We start from the raw sequence: 17416 nt of genomic DNA on the forward strand, positions 1-17416 counted from the left end.
CCTCTGAAACTGAGGAAGCAGGGCAACAGTGCCTAGCTCAGGTGACAATCTTTAAGCAAAAGAAACACACAAGGGCGTGGGGAGCTGGCGAAAAGGCAACACTGAGAAATCCACCCTCTGAAACGGACGAAGATGGGCAACAGAGGCTAGCTCAGGTGGCAATCTTTAAGCAAAAAAAATAAAATAAAAAAATACAATGGCGAGGAGAGCCGGTCAAAAAGCAACCCTGAAAAAGGTACCCTCTGAAACTGAAGAAGCAGGGCAACAGTGCCTAGCTCAGGTGACAATCTTTAAGCAAAAGAAACACACAAGGGCGTGGGGAGCTGGCGAAAAGGCAACACTGAGAAATCCACCCTCTGAAACGGACTAAGATGGGCAACAGAGGCTACCTCAGGTGGCAATCCTTAAGCAAAAACAAAGCACAAAGGCGTGGAGCCCTGGGGACAAAGCAACCCTGAAATATCTACCCTCTGAAACTGAGGAACATGGGCAAGAGAGGCTAGCTCAGGTGGCACTCGTTAAGCAAAAACAAAACACAAAGGCGTGGAGACCTGGGGAAAAAGCAACCCTGAAATATCTACCCTCTGAAACTGAGGAAGATGGGCAACAGAGGCTAGCTCAGGTGGCAATCTTTAAGCAAAAGAAACACACAAGGGCGTGGAGACCTGGGGAAAAAGCAACACGGAGAAATCCACCCTCTGAAACTGAGGAAGATGGGCAAGAGAGGCTACCTCAGGTGGCAATCCTTAAGCAAAAACAAAGCACAAAGGCGTGGAGCCCTGGGGACAAAGCAACCCTGAAATATCTACCCTCTGAAACTGAGGAACATGGGCAAGAGAGGCTAGCTCAGGTGGCACTCGTTAAGCAAAAACAAAACACAAAGGCGTGGAGACCTGGGGAAAAAGCAACCCTGAAATATCTACCCTCTGAAACTGAGGAAGATGGGCAAGAGAGGCTGGCTTCAGGTGGCAATCTTTAAGCAAAAGAAACACACAAGGGCGTGGGGAGCTGGCGAAAAGGCAACACTGAGAAATCCACCCTCTGAAACGGACGAAGATGGGCAACAGAGGCTAGCTCAGGTGGCAATCGTTAAGCAAAAGAAACACACAAGGGCGTGGAGGCCTGGGGAAAAAGCAACACGGAGAAATCCACCCTCTGAAACTGAGGAACATGGGCAAAAGAAGCTAGCTCAGGTTGCAACCTTTAAGCAGAAAAAAAACACAAGGGCGTGCAGACCTGGCAAAAAAGCAACAGTGAGAAATCTACCCTCTGAAACCGACGAAGATGGGCAACAGAGGCTAGCTCAGGTGGCAATTTTTAAGGAAAAATAAAAGGAAGTGCGTGGAGACCTGGGGAAAAAGCAACACGGGGAAATCTACCCTCTGAAACTGAGAAAGAAGCGCAACAGAGGCTAGCTCAGGTGGCAATCTTTAAGCAAAAAAAAATAAAATAAAAAAATACAATGGCGAGGAGACCCGGTCAAAAAGCAACCCTGAAAAAGGTACCCTCTGAAACTGAGGAAGCAGGGCAACAGTGCCTAGCTCAGGTGACAATCTTTAAGCAAAAGAAACACACAAGGGCGTGGGGAGCTGGCGAAAAGGCAACACTGAGAAATCCACCCTCTGAAACGGACGAAGATGGGCAACAGAGGCTAGCTCAGGTGGCAATCTTTAAGCAAAAAAAATAAAATAAAAAAATACAATGGCGAGGAGACCCGGTCAAAAAGCAACCCTGAAAAAGGCACCCTCTGAAACTGAAGAAGCAGGGCAACAGTGCCTAGCTCAGGTGACAATCTTTAAGCAAAAGAAACACACAAGGGCGTGGGGAGCTGGCGAAAAGGCAACACTGAGAAATCCACCCTCTGAAACGGACGAAGATGGGCAACAGAGGCTAGCTCAGGTGGCAATCTTTAAGCAAAAAAAATAAAATAAAAAAATACAATGGCGAGGAGAGCCGGTCAAAAAGCAACCCTGAAAAAGGTACCCTCTGAAACTGAGGAAGCAGGGCAACAGTGCCTAGCTCAGGTGACAATCTTTAAGCAAAAGAAACACACAAGGGCGTGGGGAGCTGGCGAAAAGGCAACACTGAGAAATCCACCCTCTGAAACGGACGAAGATGGGCAACAGAGGCTAGCTCAGGTGGCAATCTTTAAGCAAAAAAAATAAAATAAAAAAATACAATGGCGAGGAGACCCGGTCAAAAAGCAACCCTGAAAAAGGCACCCTCTGAAACTGAAGAAGCAGGGCAACAGTGCCTAGCTCAGGTGACAATCTTTAAGCAAAAGAAACACACAAGGGCGTGGGGAGCTGGCGAAAAGGCAACACTGAGAAATCCACCCTCTGAAACGGACTAAGATGGGCAACAGAGGCTACCTCAGGTGGCAATCCTTAAGCAAAAACAAAGCACAAAGGCGTGGAGCCCTGGGGACAAAGCAACCCTGAAATATCTACCCTCTGAAACTGAGGAACATGGGCAAGAGAGGCTAGCTCAGGTGGCACTCGTTAAGCAAAAACAAAACACAAAGGCGTGGAGACCTGGGGAAAAAGCAACCCTGAAATATCTACCCTCTGAAACTGAGGAAGATGGGCAACAGAGGCTAGCTCAGGTGGCAATCTTTAAGCAAAAGAAACACACAAGGGCGTGGAGACCTGGGGAAAAAGCAAGACGGAGAAATCCACCCTCTGAAACTGAGGAAGATGGGCAAGAGAGGCTACCTCAGGTGGCAATCCTTAAGCAAAAACAAAGCACAAAGGCGTGGAGCCCTGGGGACATAGCAACCCTGAAATATCTACCCTCTGAAACTGAGGAACATGGGCAAGAGAGGCTAGCTCAGGTGGCACTCGTTAAGCAAAAACAAAACACAAAGGCGTGGAGACCTGGGGAAAAAGCAACCCTGAAATATCTACCCTCTGAAACTGAGGAAGATGGGCAAGAGAGGCTGGCTTCAGGTGGCAATCTTTAAGCAAAAGAAACACACAAGGGCGTGGGGAGCTGGCGAAAAGGCAACACTGAGAAATCCACCCTCTGAAACGGACGAAGATGGGCAACAGAGGCTAGCTCAGGTGGCAATCTTTAAGCAAAAAAAATAAAATAAAAAAATACAATGGCGAGGAGAGCCGGTCAAAAAGCAACCCTGAAAAAGGTACCCTCTGAAACTGAGGAAGCAGGGCAACAGTGCCTAGCTCAGGTGACAATCTTTAAGCAAAAGAAACACACAAGGGCGTGGGGAGCTGGCGAAAAGGCAACACTGAGAAATCCACCCTCTGAAACGGACGAAGATGGGCAACAGAGGCTAGCTCAGGTGGCAATCTTTAAGCAAAAAAAATAAAATAAAAAAATACAATGGCGAGGAGAGCCGGTCAAAAAGCAACCCTGAAAAAGGTACCCTCTGAAACTGAGGAAGCAGGGCAACAGTGCCTAGCTCAGGTGACAATCTTTAAGCAAAAGAAACACACAAGGGCGTGGGGAGCTGGCGAAAAGGCAACACTGAGAAATCCACCCTCTGAAACGGACTAAGATGGGCAACAGAGGCTACCTCAGGTGGCAATCCTTAAGCAAAAACAAAGCACAAAGGCGTGGAGCCCTGGGGACAAAGCAACCCTGAAATATCTACCCTCTGAAACTGAGGAACATGGGCAAGAGAGGCTAGCTCAGGTGGCACTCGTTAAGCAAAAACAAAACACAAAGGCGTGGAGACCTGGGGAAAAAGCAACCCTGAAATATCTACCCTCTGAAACTGAGGAAGATGGGCAACAGAGGCTAGCTCAGGTGGCAATCTTTAAGCAAAAGAAACACACAAGGGCGTGGAGACCTGGGGAAAAAGCAAGACGGAGAAATCCACCCTCTGAAACTGAGGAAGATGGGCAAGAGAGGCTACCTCAGGTGGCAATCCTTAAGCAAAAACAAAGCACAAAGGCGTGGAGCCCTGGGGACATAGCAACCCTGAAATATCTACCCTCTGAAACTGAGGAACATGGGCAAGAGAGGCTAGCTCAGGTGGCACTCGTTAAGCAAAAACAAAACACAAAGGCGTGGAGACCTGGGGAAAAAGCAACCCTGAAATATCTACCCTCTGAAACTGAGGAAGATGGGCAAGAGAGGCTGGCTTCAGGTGGCAATCTTTAAGCAAAAGAAACACACAAGGGCGTGGGGAGCTGGCGAAAAGGCAACACTGAGAAATCCACCCTCTGAAACGGACGAAGATGGGCAACAGAGGCTAGCTCAGGTGGCAATCGTTAAGCCAAAGAAACACACAAGGGTGTTGAGACCTGGGGAAAAAGCAACACGGAGAAATCCACCCTCTGAAACTGATGAACATGGGCAAAAGAAGCTAGCTCAGGTTGCAGCCTTCAAGCAGAAAAAAAAAAGACGCAAGGGCGTGGAGAGCTGGCGAAAAAGCAACACTGAGAAATCTACCCTCTGAAACCGAAGAAGATGGGCAACAGAGGCTAGCTCAGGTGGCAATCTTTAAGCAAAAAATAAAAAAATAAAAAAATACAATGGCGAGGAGACCCGGTCAAAAAGCAACCCTGAAAAAGGTACCCTCTGAAACTGAGGAAGCAGGGCAACAGTGCCTAGCTCAGGTGACAATCTTTAAGCAAAAAAAAAAAAACAAAAAACAGAAAACAAAAAACAAAACCCACAATGGAGTGGAGACCCGGGGGAAATCAACACTGAAAAATACAAAAAGAATGGAAGAGCAATAGACAGAGCAGGCACTTTCACCTGGGGTGGAGGAGGTACGCATGGATGACCGATAAGCGCATGAAAAGATGTGAGCTGTTCCCTGGAAAAGCAAGTGAGAAAATTAGAGGGAGACATTGTGGGGACACATGGGTGAGACTGCCTTCTTCCAAATACCGGAACAGGATCAAACTGCTAGTCAGGTCGCGGAGAAGCCAAGTCAGTCACTCACGCCTCACTGGTGGTGAAGGGAAACGGTATGGCCTCTGTGAAAAAGGGCGTGGCGGGTTCCAAAACTGACACGCCGCGGAAACCACCACCGAAAGTGGCAACCTACATAAGCCTTTGGTGTATCTTGCCTCCTAAGAGCGTCTGTATGTAGCTGGAGCCTTGGGTCGTTAAGGCTTCCACAGTGATCTGTGGTGGGTGGGTGGGGGGGGGGGGGCCTTGGGCCTTGGGGGTCTCCGCTGGACCTCCAGGAAGTCAGCTTTTGTGGAGTCCCGTGAGTCCTTCCAGGGAGGGAGGCATCCAACCCGAGGGTGGTCTGGAGGGCACCACTCCCACCACTCCCGGGGGCTGGGGCGGGGGGCGGGGTGGGGGCTGCGGCCACGTTCCTGTTCATTCACACAGAATCCGGGGCATGAATGTTCTTAGCAGCTCTGTTCCACACAGCCCCACACTGGAAACCACACAGACGTCCTGCGAGTCCCATCCCTTGCTCATGTCGCCGGGGCTCCGGAGGAGGGCCACTCTGTAAAAGCGGCCGCCAGATGGCGCCCAACGACCGGCGCGGAGGGGTCAGCGGGAGGGAACCGGGTCACCAGCCAGCGAGAGTGCACAGCCTGAGCCCACCGCCGGGTCAGGTCTCTCTCTGTCTCTGTCTCTGTCTCTGTCTCTGTCTCTGTCTCTCTCTGTCTCTGTCTCTGTCTCTGTCTCTCTCTGTCTCTCTCTCTCTCTCTTTCTCTCTGGGCCCGCTTGGGGCGGCCGGGAGGTCACCACGTGAGGCCCCAGGGTGTCCACCTCGGAGCTCCCAGGCAGCACAGGGCAACCCTGGGCGCAGAAGGAGGTGTTGGAAAATCGGCGGGGAGGGGGGTGGGGTGGGTGGGCTTGCCAGGAAGGGGACAGACTCCCCACGTGACTTCTGGGCCGGGCCGGGCGCGGGGCTGCCGGCTGGCTGACGCGGACAGAGGTGGAAAAGTCCCCGGAGATGCCACGGGGCAGGCCGGGGCTGCCGGCCCCCGCTTCCCGGAGCGGCCCGAGCACTTCCCGGGCTCCCGGGAGGACTTAGAAAATCACGGCGGGGTGGGGGGTGGGGGTCGCTGTCAAACCGAAACCATGCACGTCATCAGAGAAGGACCGTGACGACGGAGGAATTGTCCGCAGTCTGTCAGGAATTGTGTGCAGCCTGTCACTTCCGGCCCAGAGGGTCTCTCTAAGGCAGACGGACAGACAGAGCCCACAAGTCGTAGAGGAAAGGACCGAGCCGCTTGGCCGCGGAAAAGTTTACAACACAAAACAGGTCTCCCTCCGCACGGGGCCACAGCAAAGCCCAAAGACGACACACGGGGGGGAGCATGGGTGCAGATGCACGTGTGGTGATAAGAATATGGATTTCAGCAGGGCTTCCCGTCCTCATCAACAAGCAGAAGCACCCAAATGGTGGGGGTTGGGGGGCAGAGACCTCACAGCCATTCCCTCCACAAATCGAGTTCCCCGGGACATCCTCACAGCGCCGTGCTGTGAGTGTGTGTGGGTGTTTAAAATGGAGTAAATGTGGACGTGGAACTGCTCCGTGAAACCAAAATAACAACAGTCGTAGATCTTCTTTGGTCATTTAGAAAATTCTTTTTTTTTTTTTTTCCCCAGCGGTGCACGTATTTCCCTTCCAAAAAAGAAGAACGGGAAAGGAGATGTTAAAGGCAAGCAGAGAGAGGAAAACTGTTGCAAAACAAAAGCTGAGCTCCCGTCCGAGGGAGGCCTCCTCCATTGGAGGCCTAGGAAATCATTCTGACAAAATGGAGGATCTCTGTCTTTGGTGTCGATTCCCTCAGAGGTCAAGAGAAACATTTTCCAATGTCTTTATCAGGAGGAGACTAGAAGTTAGAGAAAAGTATCCTTTCGGGAGTGAGAAAAACAAATTCTGATTTTGCATCAGCTTCCCTCCGATCTTGAAACTCATTGACTTGATTCCATTCTGTCGACGGAAATAATCCGGAACCAATCTATCCGTGAAAATCGGGGTGCGTTTATTCTGAGCTGAAATGTGAGGACTGTGGCCCGGGGCCTTTCTTCCCGAAGGAAGAGAGGGTGCCCGGGAAGTGGGGTGTACAGAGTGCTTCTAGACCCCCAGAGAGGACGTTTCACATAGGATCGAAAGGTCCCTTGGATGATAGTCGCGAGACTGCTCTGTCGGCACAGCGATCGACAGACACTGCTGGGTGGCAGGTCTGTTGTCTGGGCCTGGGTGGTCACAGGGGAGCCGGATGGTCAAAGGTGAGCGCAACCATCCGCTCCTAGCCTAAGGAAAGATGCCTCTCCTTAAGGAAAGGCCCGAGCACGGGGAAGCTGCTCCTTTCCCTTAAGGGCATTGGTTCTTGCCGTAGGAAATGTGTAAAGCGGATCTACGATGCGATGCGTGCTCGACGGCCACGTCAGGCCCTTTTCGAAAAACACTGTCAGGCCGAATTAGGCCGACACCCAATGGCTTCCTCATAGACTCCCATAGATCCTATCGCTCGCCATTTCTATCTGTCCACTCGTTCCAATTTTAGGCCACTTGACCACGAACAGGCCTTTTTCTCAGATTATTTTCCCCGTGAAACTTTGATCACCTTTTCACAGACAAAACGATCTTTACTTTTTAGGCCCTCTTGCCTGAAGGCAGCCATCTCACTTTCCTTGAACACAAAGATGTTTCCCATATTCACTTTTAGTGGCTTTTTGTTTTGTTTTGTTTTGTTTTGAGGACGATGAGCCCTGAGCTAACTGCTGCCAATCCTCCTCTTTTTGCCGAGGAAGGCTGGCCCTGAGCTCACCTCCGTGCCCATCTTCCTCTATTTCATATGTGGGACGCCTACCACCACGTGGCTCGCCCAGCGGTGCCACGTGCACCCCCGGGATCCGAACTGGCGAACCCCGGGCCGGCGAAGCGGAACAGGCACACTTAACCAGCGCGCCACCGGGCCGGCCTAGTGGCTTTCATCGCATTTGTTAAGTAGATTTTTTAACCCTCACGAACCTTAATTTTGGTGAAAACTAAGAAGCCAGCAATTAGGAACTGTCCTTCCCATGAGCATTCCGTCGCTTGGCCAATGTCTAAACACTTGGCCACTTTTAGAAACATGGGATTTCATAGGTTTAGCTTTTCCTTCGCTTTATTTGATTTCATCTCACTTTAGTTTTTGGGTGAGGAAGATCGGCCCTCACAGAGCTAACGCCTGTTGCCAATCTTCCGTTTTTGTTTTTTTTTCCCCCCCTCCCGATTTTTCTCCCCCAATCCCCCCCATGACATAGTTGTCTATCTTAGTTGAGGGCCCTTCCAGTTGTGGCATGTGGGACGCCGCCTCCACACGGCCCGACGAGCGGTGCCGTGTCCGTGCCGTGCCCGGGATCTGAACCGGCAAAACCCTGGGCCGCCGAAGGGGAGCTTGTGAACTTAACCACTCGGCCACGGGGCCGCCCCTGTCCGTGGACTTTTTTATCACCTGATTTCACCTCGCAAAACTTCAAAGCTTCAAGTTATCAGAGAGGTTTGGGAAGTTGTTTTTATTAATTTAATTAATTTATTTTTCGAGGAAGACGAGCCCCGAGCTGACACCTGCTGCCAATTCTCCTCTTTTTGCCCCGGGAGAGTGATCCCGAGCTAACATCCGTGCCCATCCCCCTCCCCTTGATAGGCGGGACGCTGACCACAGCGTGGCTCGCCAAGCGGCGCCACGTCCGCACCCTGGATCCGAACCTGCGAACCCCTGGCTGACAAAACGGAACGTGCGAACTTAACCGCTGTGCCGCCGGGCTGGCCCTTCGGGAAGTTATTTTCAGGACACGGGCCATAAACTAGAATCACCGCTACAGGTTTATCGGAGCGACATCAGCGTTCGTGGTGGATTGAGTCGTCCCCTCTGTCTCTCCCCTCCAGGGCACAACCAAAGGGACGTCTATCGACCCACCCACCAAGGATTCCCCCCCCCCCCCCCGCACGGCACAGCAGGATGCCTGAGAGATCCACGCAGCCCTACAGCGGCAAGTCACATTCGCACAGTCAAAATTCAATGGCAGAGACAAAACGTTAAGGTCAGTGAGAGGGAAGAGAATAACCGGCCCAGGAGCAACGGTGTGAAGAACACGGAGAAGACGGGTCCTAGACGCCGGGGTCCCCGGAGCAGCGATTTCATCAGAGGCCCGCAAACGTCCACGATCTCCACACCACGTTTATGGCCGACTGCGTGCGTGGGTCCTTTGGAATCGACCAGGCTACCGTCCGGGCCACTTTGGGACATCGTGTCCAGCTGCCCCGAGCGGTGGAGCTGTCGTTCAAGTGTAAGATGGGGCCCGTCCGGGGAGAGAATGGGGACGGGGAAAGGGAGGCCGCGGGAAGTCACAGAGTCTGAGGTGTTCGGGGGAGACTGACTCTTCTGAAGTGGAGGTGGTAGAAGGAGAGCAGCAGGATTTTTGGATTTTTGTTCCCTCTGTTAGGTATCTGGGTCCGGAGGAGAGTGGGGCGGGGGGGGGGTGGGTGGTGGTGGTGGTGGTGGGTGTGAGGCTGAGGCGGGGCTGGTGTTTCCTTTCCGAGTCAGGTGGAAGAGCTCCTCCAGTGGAGGTTTTTAGACAAGGGGTCTGGTCTGGCAGGATGGGAGGTTGCGGGTTGAGCCACAGGGGAATCTGTCGTAGCTCAGACTCGGGCCTTTGAAGAAATAGACAGAGAGAGGAGTTTTGCTCTGTCTGTCACCGCAGCCGGCACCTCAGGAGCAACAACAGGAGGCTTCCCGAATGAGTGAAGGGGCAGGAGCCAGCGTGCCCCGTGCCTCTCTCAGCCCTGCGCCGGCAGGGAAGGAAGCAGGCAGGCAGGCCTCAGGGCTACTCCCGTCCTACTGCCCGGTGGTCCCTGTCCCGGCCCCGCCCCCACTCTCCCCCTGACCCTCACCGCTCCCCAGCCCTCTTCTCAGCCAGAGAGGCGATGGGGGGGGGGGCGGTGCGGTCCCAGAACAAGTTTCCTCTCATCCGCCATCATCTTGCCACCCTGACGACTTGGCCTGAGATCCGGCCTAGGCTGTACCCTGAGATCCGGCCTAGGCTGTACCCGTGTGTGGTTTTCCTGTGGACAAGGGGGCCGGTTCACCATTTCGGAAGAAACCCCTAGCCTTCCACTGCCGAGTCGCCAGCCTGGGAGGGGGGAGGGGGGAGGGGGGAGGGGAGGTCAGGCCCATTCATTCCGATGGGCCTGGCGTCAGGGCTTCATTCAAGTGCAGGAAGCTCTCTCCCATGGCCTCGGGCTTTTTTCCATTGAACGGCTTTCTTCAATTCCCCCACCCTTAGGCCGCAGTCCACCAAGGGCCGGGAGGCAGGGAGGGAAGATGTTGGGGCAGGGTGGCTGTCTGAGAAACTCGCCTCATCTGGGGCAGAAAGAGTGCCCCCCTCCTTTCTCTAACCCTACTAGACTGCTTGAGGATCACGGACGGTTTGGCTCATCGATGAGCCCTGCGTTATGGGCCCGGCAAGCAAACTCCTAACGGGCAACCCGCCGCTCTAGGCGTGTGTGGGTTTTTTGATCTTTCACCTTCAAGTTCGCACGACATCGGTCCGTGTCCCCCGCCCCGGCTTCCCATGGGAAATCCTCCGTCTCTTTCCACAGACTCACTGGCGACTTCACACAGTGCCTGCCTCCTCCTCCTTAGGAAGGAAGGAAGGAAGGAAGGAAGGAAGGAAGGAAGGAAGGAAGGGAGGGGCTGACCCCGTGGCCGAGCGGTTGAGTTTGCACGCTCCGCTTCAGCGGCCCGGGGCTTGGAAGGTTCGGATCCTGGGCTCGGACACGGCACCGCTCATCAAACCACGCTGAGGTGGCGTCCCACACGGCAGAACCAGAGGGACCCTCAAAGAGAATATAGAACTAGGTACTGGGGTGCTCTGGGGAGAAGAAGAAGAAGGAGGAGGAATAAAAAGAAAAGAAAAGATTGGCAATGAGCTCGGGTGCCAGTCTTTAAAAAAAAAAAAAAAAAAGAGGAAGAAAGATGGACAAACAGGAACGAATCCCACTGACGGCACCTCCAAATGGTGGGGGGCAGGGGGGTGGGGGGGTGGGGAGTGGCATCATCGGGCCAAGGGTGACTCTAAGCGTGATCCCGCGGTTGTGTTATTTGACATTTTATCGAATCGATTTATTATTTTATTTTTGAGGAAGATGAGCCCTGAGCGAACATCTGCCACCAATCCTCCTCTGTCGGCCGAGGAAGACTGGCCCTGAGCTGACATCCGTGCCCATCCCCCTCTACTTTCCAGGTGGGACGCCTGCCACAGCGTGGCTCGCCAAGCGGTGCCGGGTCCTGCGCCCGGGATCCGGACCGGCGAACCCGGGGCCGGCGGAGCAGAACGTGCGAACTTCACCGCCGCGCCACCGGGCCGGCCCCCGGAGTTGTTTTGAAAATCCAGTAAGGGGCTGGCCCCGTGGCCGAGTGGTTAAGTTCGCGCGCTCCGCTGCAGGCAGCCCAGTGTTTCATCGGTTCGTTCGGATCCCGGGCGCGGACACGGCACTGCTCATCAAACCACGCTGAGGCGGCGTCCCACATACCACCGCTAGAAGGACCCACCGCGAAGAACACACAACTACGTACCGGGGGGCTTTGGGGAGAAAAAGGAAAGACAAAAAATAAAATCTTCCAAACTCCAATAAAACTTTGAGTGAAGACGACGAGGAGGATGCGAAACGTATCTCACGCCTCCGAGCCGAGCCGTCCGTTTAGGTTTAGGAAGGGGGACGAGGACCCTTTGTAAGCGACATCCCTTTTTAAGCACCATTCTAAACCACAGAACAGAACTCCCTCTCCTCGACCCGGAGCGAGGAGGTTCCTGGGTGTGTCAGAGAGGGTCACGTCCTCTGCAGCACGAACGAACCGCCAGGGTTCGGCCACGGGAAAGAATTTCTTCCTCTCCAGGGGGACTAAAAGTCACCGACGGCAGCGGGCGTAGGTGCTATCCTTCCCGTCCAGGAAAGGCAGGGAGAACTTCAGCCGTGAAGAGAAGGAGGTCTTCCTCACTCCCCGTTTTGGGAGGGCCCCTTTGGCAGGGGAGTTTTGTCTCCTGATTTCAAGTCAGGAAGAAAAGGGAGAGAGAGAGAGAGAGAGAGAGAGAGAGAGAGAGAGAGTGTGTGTCCTTCTCGTGCCAGGTCGGTCTGAGGGGGACCTCCTCTGGTTTCCTCCCTTCCCAGGGAACGCCGTTCGCTCCTTCTTCTAGAAAAAGCTCCCAAAGCACCACCGCCCAGGATGGTCGACCTACGCCCATCGTCCCTCCTTTCCCAATCATTTCTACCGCGACAGAGGGACAGAGGCCCCTGCCCCATCCCCATCCCCACCCCCACCCCCATCGCCTGCCTCCTTGATGGCCAAAGGAGCTGCCTCTGAGAATGGAACGGGGCTTGGAAACCTTCTAGAGGGGTGACTCTCACCTGCCTGCCTGCTGGGAAAAGCACCACGCTGTCCATCGGACTGCTCTTTTGGGCAAACGTAGGCGTGCCACATAGCGATCGACAGCTATGGCGGGGGGGGGGGGCGGGGTGGCGTGGTGGTGCCCAGGATCCACGACACGTGACGGCTGCGGAGCACGACAGCCCTAAGACCTTGAGGGAGACGGGGTGGCGCGTGAATCCTTTCGGAACGAGAACGACAGGAAACGCTGACGGGGACGTGTTCTCCTCTCGAGAACACACCAACGCCTCGCACGGTGTCTGACCCGGGGTGCCTCTGACTTTTGTCATCAGAGACGATCCTCTCGACCGCCCCTCACGCTTTGGGGAAAAGGGGAGAGGGACTCGGTAGCACGGGAAAAGCCATCCATCCGCCCTTCCTTTCCGTCTTCACGGCTCCTTCTCGTGGAAAACGAGGAAGCCGTCCGGAGGAACGGAACACTGACCCGGGCCAAAGCGTGGCCCAGCCTGAGCCTCCAAAACCTTCTGCTAAGTGAGAGGTGCCAGACATCCAAGGCGACCTACGTTGCGATTCCACACAGAGGAGAGAGCTAGAACGGTCCAACCCTAGAGGGCGACAGCAGATGGCGGCGGCGGCGGCGGCGGCAGCGGTGGTGGTGATCGTGGTGGGGCAGATCCGGGAGTGGGGCCGTTTTTTCTTTCGGGGGGAGGGGATGGAAACGGAAACCTTCTGGAAATAGATAGCCATGACGGATGCGCCACCTTGGGGAGAGAGACTCCCGAAGGCCACTGGCTTGTGCCCCGTGGAAAGGATGGATTCGGTGGGATGGGAATTCTACCTCCGTGTAGAGCGTGTGGTAAACCACGAGGTAGGTGGGTGGGTGGGTGGGTGGGTGGCCTCCCTGCCTCGCCTCCACCTAGACGTCCACACACAGAGACCGACGAGGGAGGGAGGGAGGGAGGGAGGGAGGGAGGGAGGGAGGGAGGGAGGGAGGGAGAGAGACAAGACGGACAGAGGCCGAGGCCGAGGCCGAGGCAGTGAGCGAGTAAGTGATCGACCCTGGCCATAGGGATTCCTCAGAGGGCGTCTCTTGGCTCCCCAAACGAAGAATGTGTGTGGAGATCGAGAAAGATCACCGACCTAGGAGAACCAGCAAGACTTCCTCACCCGCCAGAGAGCCGCTGGGCCCCTGCCGTCCCTGCCACCGCCACCCCTACCCCTCGCCTTTGGCAGCGACGCCAACGAAAGGCAGGCAGACGAGTGGGAGAGTCGTGTGGTGGTGTCCCCCAAGGAAGGTGGGTCCATGCCGACGAGCGGTCGTCGGCGTGTGGAAAAGCCAGAGGCGGGCTGACTAGAAGGAGGGCGTCCTGGAGGAAGGGACCAGGGTGTGAGGGAGAGAGGCCTGTTCCTCTTCCCCTGTCGGCCCCAAGTCAGGGGCCCAAAGGAGGAAAGCTGTCCGTTCCTTTCCGACTCGGACGGTTCGGGCGGAACCGACCGATCCCCGCGGCAGCGCAGTCGGGGCTTTCTGGACCAGAACCCCTCTCTCTGTCGCCTTTCGACCACACGCACGCTTTAGAGGCCAAGGGAAAATGGATCGGGTCTCTCTGTCTCTCTCCCTAGAAAACAAGGGGCCGGGGGCCGAGCCCGTGGACGAGCGGTCAAGTATGCGCCCCCCACCCCGGCCCCCGGCTTCGACGGCCCAGGTTTTCACCGGTTCGGATCCTGGGCGCAGCCCCAGACCCAGCATCGCCCTTCAAGCCACGCCGAGGCGGCGTCCCACATAGCAGAAACGCGAAAGACCTACCACTGGAACCTACAACTATGGACGGGACGGGACGGGGCGGGGCGGGGCGGGGCGGGGCGGGGCGGGGGTGGGGGGGGCGGCTTTGGGGAGCAGGAAGAAAGAAAAAATAAAAGAAACACAAGGACGGTCATCGCGATAGTTCTTTCCACTTCCATCCATATGTTAACAGGACCCAAGTTTCCCGACCTCCATTTGGATGTATGTTAACTAAATGGAGAAGCTATTCAAAGGACTCCTCTAAAGAAGTCCACGTTCTTCTTTCTAAATGATAATGAAAATCATTGTCACCACCGCTCTTCCGACCCTCCATGTCCAGACGGCCTCCCGCCCCTCCCCTATCCCCAACTCCCACCCCGCCCCGCGCCGACCCCCGACCCCGGCATTCTCCACGCCCACCTTTCCCTCTCCACTCCTACCCCCCCGTCCCCCGCCGCCCGGGACACCGCACCCCGCGCCCCCCCCCCCAATCCAGGCCGGGCCACCTGGTCGACCTCCTCGAACACTATATAAGAGGATGCCGGGCAGCAGGTGGCGCCCGACAAGCGGCCTCCTCACAGGCCGGACGGATCAGCCTCGCGGGGGCGGGCGATGGGGAGGCGTTCGTCCAGGTCAGGTCAGGTCGGGGGAGGGAGGATGCCGCGCCGGCCGGCCTGGTGCGTGGCCTGGTCCCGATCCACCCCGCGTCTCGTTTCTCGGGCCGGGACGAGTACAGCCGGGGAGGCCGACTCGGTCACGGAAAGCGGCCTTGGGGAGGTTTTGGCGAACGTCCCTGTCCCAGGGCCGTCTGCCGACTAGGGGACGGAGTCCTCCTCCATGCTCCTTCTCGCCCCCAGTCGGGCGGGTTGTGGGTCGCGCGGTCGACTTGTCCATTTCCCCGGAGGCATCCTGCCTGCCGGGGCTCCCTCCCTCGGGCCGGTGCGAGCGGTCTTCGGGCGGCCCGGGAATTTGGGCCGCAGCGAACGAACGAACGAAGCCCGTCCCTCCTGCGTCGGCACCGATGAGACACAGCCCTGGTGGATGGAGCCGCTTTCCTCGGGTTTCCTTTTGCTTTCGGCCGCTGCTGCCACCAAACCTCCCTAAACGATAGGAATGAAAACGGGAACCGTTGGCATAATAAAAGCGTTTTGGTTGGCGTGTTTCTTGGCTTTTGGGGACTCGAGAGGTATGATGGATGATCTCCGATTGACGTTTGGAAGGTCTATTTCATCCCAGTCGCACGAACCCCGAAAACGTGGCGGCTGGACGAGGGAGGGAGGGAGGGAGGGAGGGAGGGAGGGAGGGAGGCCAACCACGGGATTTCCGCACGACCAGCTGATGGACACGAGCGCCCCGTGAGCCGGGCGGAGGGCAGCCGCCCGGGTCTCGCAGCTACGTGCCCGCGGAACCCTCGGGACTGCGAGAAGCCGGAGCGACCCGCAGCCATGTGGCGCTCGGCGCGGACATCTGGTCGACCTGCGCGCCACGGGACCCGGGGCCCGAGTCCGGGCCGGGCCGCCGGTCGACCCGGCAGGGCGGCTGCCCCGGGGGCCTCGCGGCTGCTCGTCCGCAGCCTCCAGGGAGCCCTCGGGGCTCCGAGAAGGCCGAGCGCCCCGCGGCCCCACGGCCCCGCGGCGCTCGGTGCGGACATCTGGTCGACCCGCTCCCCCCCCCCCCCCGAGACACGGGGGTCGGGTCGCCGGTCGACCCGGCAGGGCGGCGGCCACGGCGGCCTCGCCGCTGCTCGTCCGCCGGGTCGCCGGAGCCCTCGAGCCTCCGAGAAGGCCGAGCGCCCTGCGGTCCCGCGGCGCTCGGCGCGGACATCTGGTCGACCCGCGCGCCGCCGGACCCCGTGGCTACGAGTCCGCGGGGCCTTCGGAGCCGACAGAGGGCCGGGAGCGCACCCAGAGCACCCAGAGCACCCAGAGCCCCGGGACCCGGCCCCGAGCGCCGCGGACATCTGGTCGACCCGCGCGCCCCAGTCCGGGGACCAAGTCCGGGCCGGACAGCTGGTCGACCCGGCAGGGCGTCGGCCACCTGGGAGCCGCACCCGCGAGTCCGCGGGGTCTCTGGAGCCGACGGAGGCCGGGGAGCCCACCCAGGCCGCCGAGAGCCCCGCGTCCCCGCGGCGCTCGGCGCGGACATCTGGTCGACCCGCGCGCCGCCGGACCCCGTGGCTACCAGTCCGCGGGGCCTTCGGAGCCGACAGAGGGCCGGGAGCGCACCCAGAGCACCCAGAGCCCCGGGACCCGGCCCCGAGCGCCGCGGACATCTGGTCGACCCGCGCGCCCCAGTCCGGGGACCAAGTCCGGGCCGGACAGCTGGTCGACCCGGCAGGGCGGCGGCCCCGGCGGCCTCCAGGGAGCCCTCGGGGCTCCGAGAAGGCCGAGCGCCCCGCGGCCCCGCGGCCCCGCGGGGCGCTCGGTGCGGACATCTGGTCGACCCGCCCACCCCCCCGAGACCCGAGACCCGGGGGCCGGGTCGCCGGTCGACCTGGCAGGGCGGCGGCCCCAGCGGCCTCGCCGCTGCTCGTCCGCCGGGTCGCCGGAGCCCTCGAGCCTCCGAGAAGGCCGAGCGCCCTGCGGTCCCGCGGCGCTCGGCGCGGACATCTGGTCGACCCGCGCGCCGCCGGACCCCGTGGCTACGAGTCCGCGGGGCCTTCGGAGCCGACAGAGGGCCGGGAGCGCACCCAGAACACCCAGGGCACCCAGAGACCCGGGACCCGGCCCCGGGCGCCGCGGACATCTGGTCGACCCGCGCGCCCCAGTCCGGGGACCAAGTCCGGGCCGGACAGCTGGTCGACCCGGCAGGGCGGCGGCCCCGGCGGCCTCCAGGGAGCCCTCGGGGCTCCGAGAAGGCCGAGCGCCCCGCGGCCCCGCGGCCCCGCGGCCCCGCGGGGCGCTCGGTGCGGACATCTGGTCGACCCGCCCACCCCCCCGAGACCCGAGACCCGGGGGCCGGGTCGCCCGTCGACCCGGCAGGGCGGCGGCCCCAGCGGCCTCGCCGCTGCTCGTCCGCCGGGTCGCCGGAGCCCTCGAGCCTCCGAGAAGGCCGAGCGCCCTGCGGTCCCGCGGCGCTCGGCGCGGACATCTGGTCGACCCGCGCGCCGCCGGACCCCGTGGCTACGAGTCCGCGGGGCCTTCGGAGCCGACAGAGGGCCGGGAGCGCACCCAGAACACCCAGGGCACCCAGAGCCCCGAGGCCCGGCCCCGAGCGCCGCGGACATCTGGTCGACCCGCGCGCCCCGGTCCGGGGACCAAGTCCGGGCCGGACAGCTGGTCGACCAGGCAGGGCGGCGGCCCCGGCGGCCTCGCGG

The sequence above is a fragment of the Equus asinus genome, unplaced genomic scaffold (genome assembly GCF_041296235.1).
Source record: "Equus asinus isolate D_3611 breed Donkey unplaced genomic scaffold, EquAss-T2T_v2 contig_804, whole genome shotgun sequence".
NCBI lineage: Eukaryota > Metazoa > Chordata > Mammalia > Perissodactyla > Equidae > Equus > Equus asinus.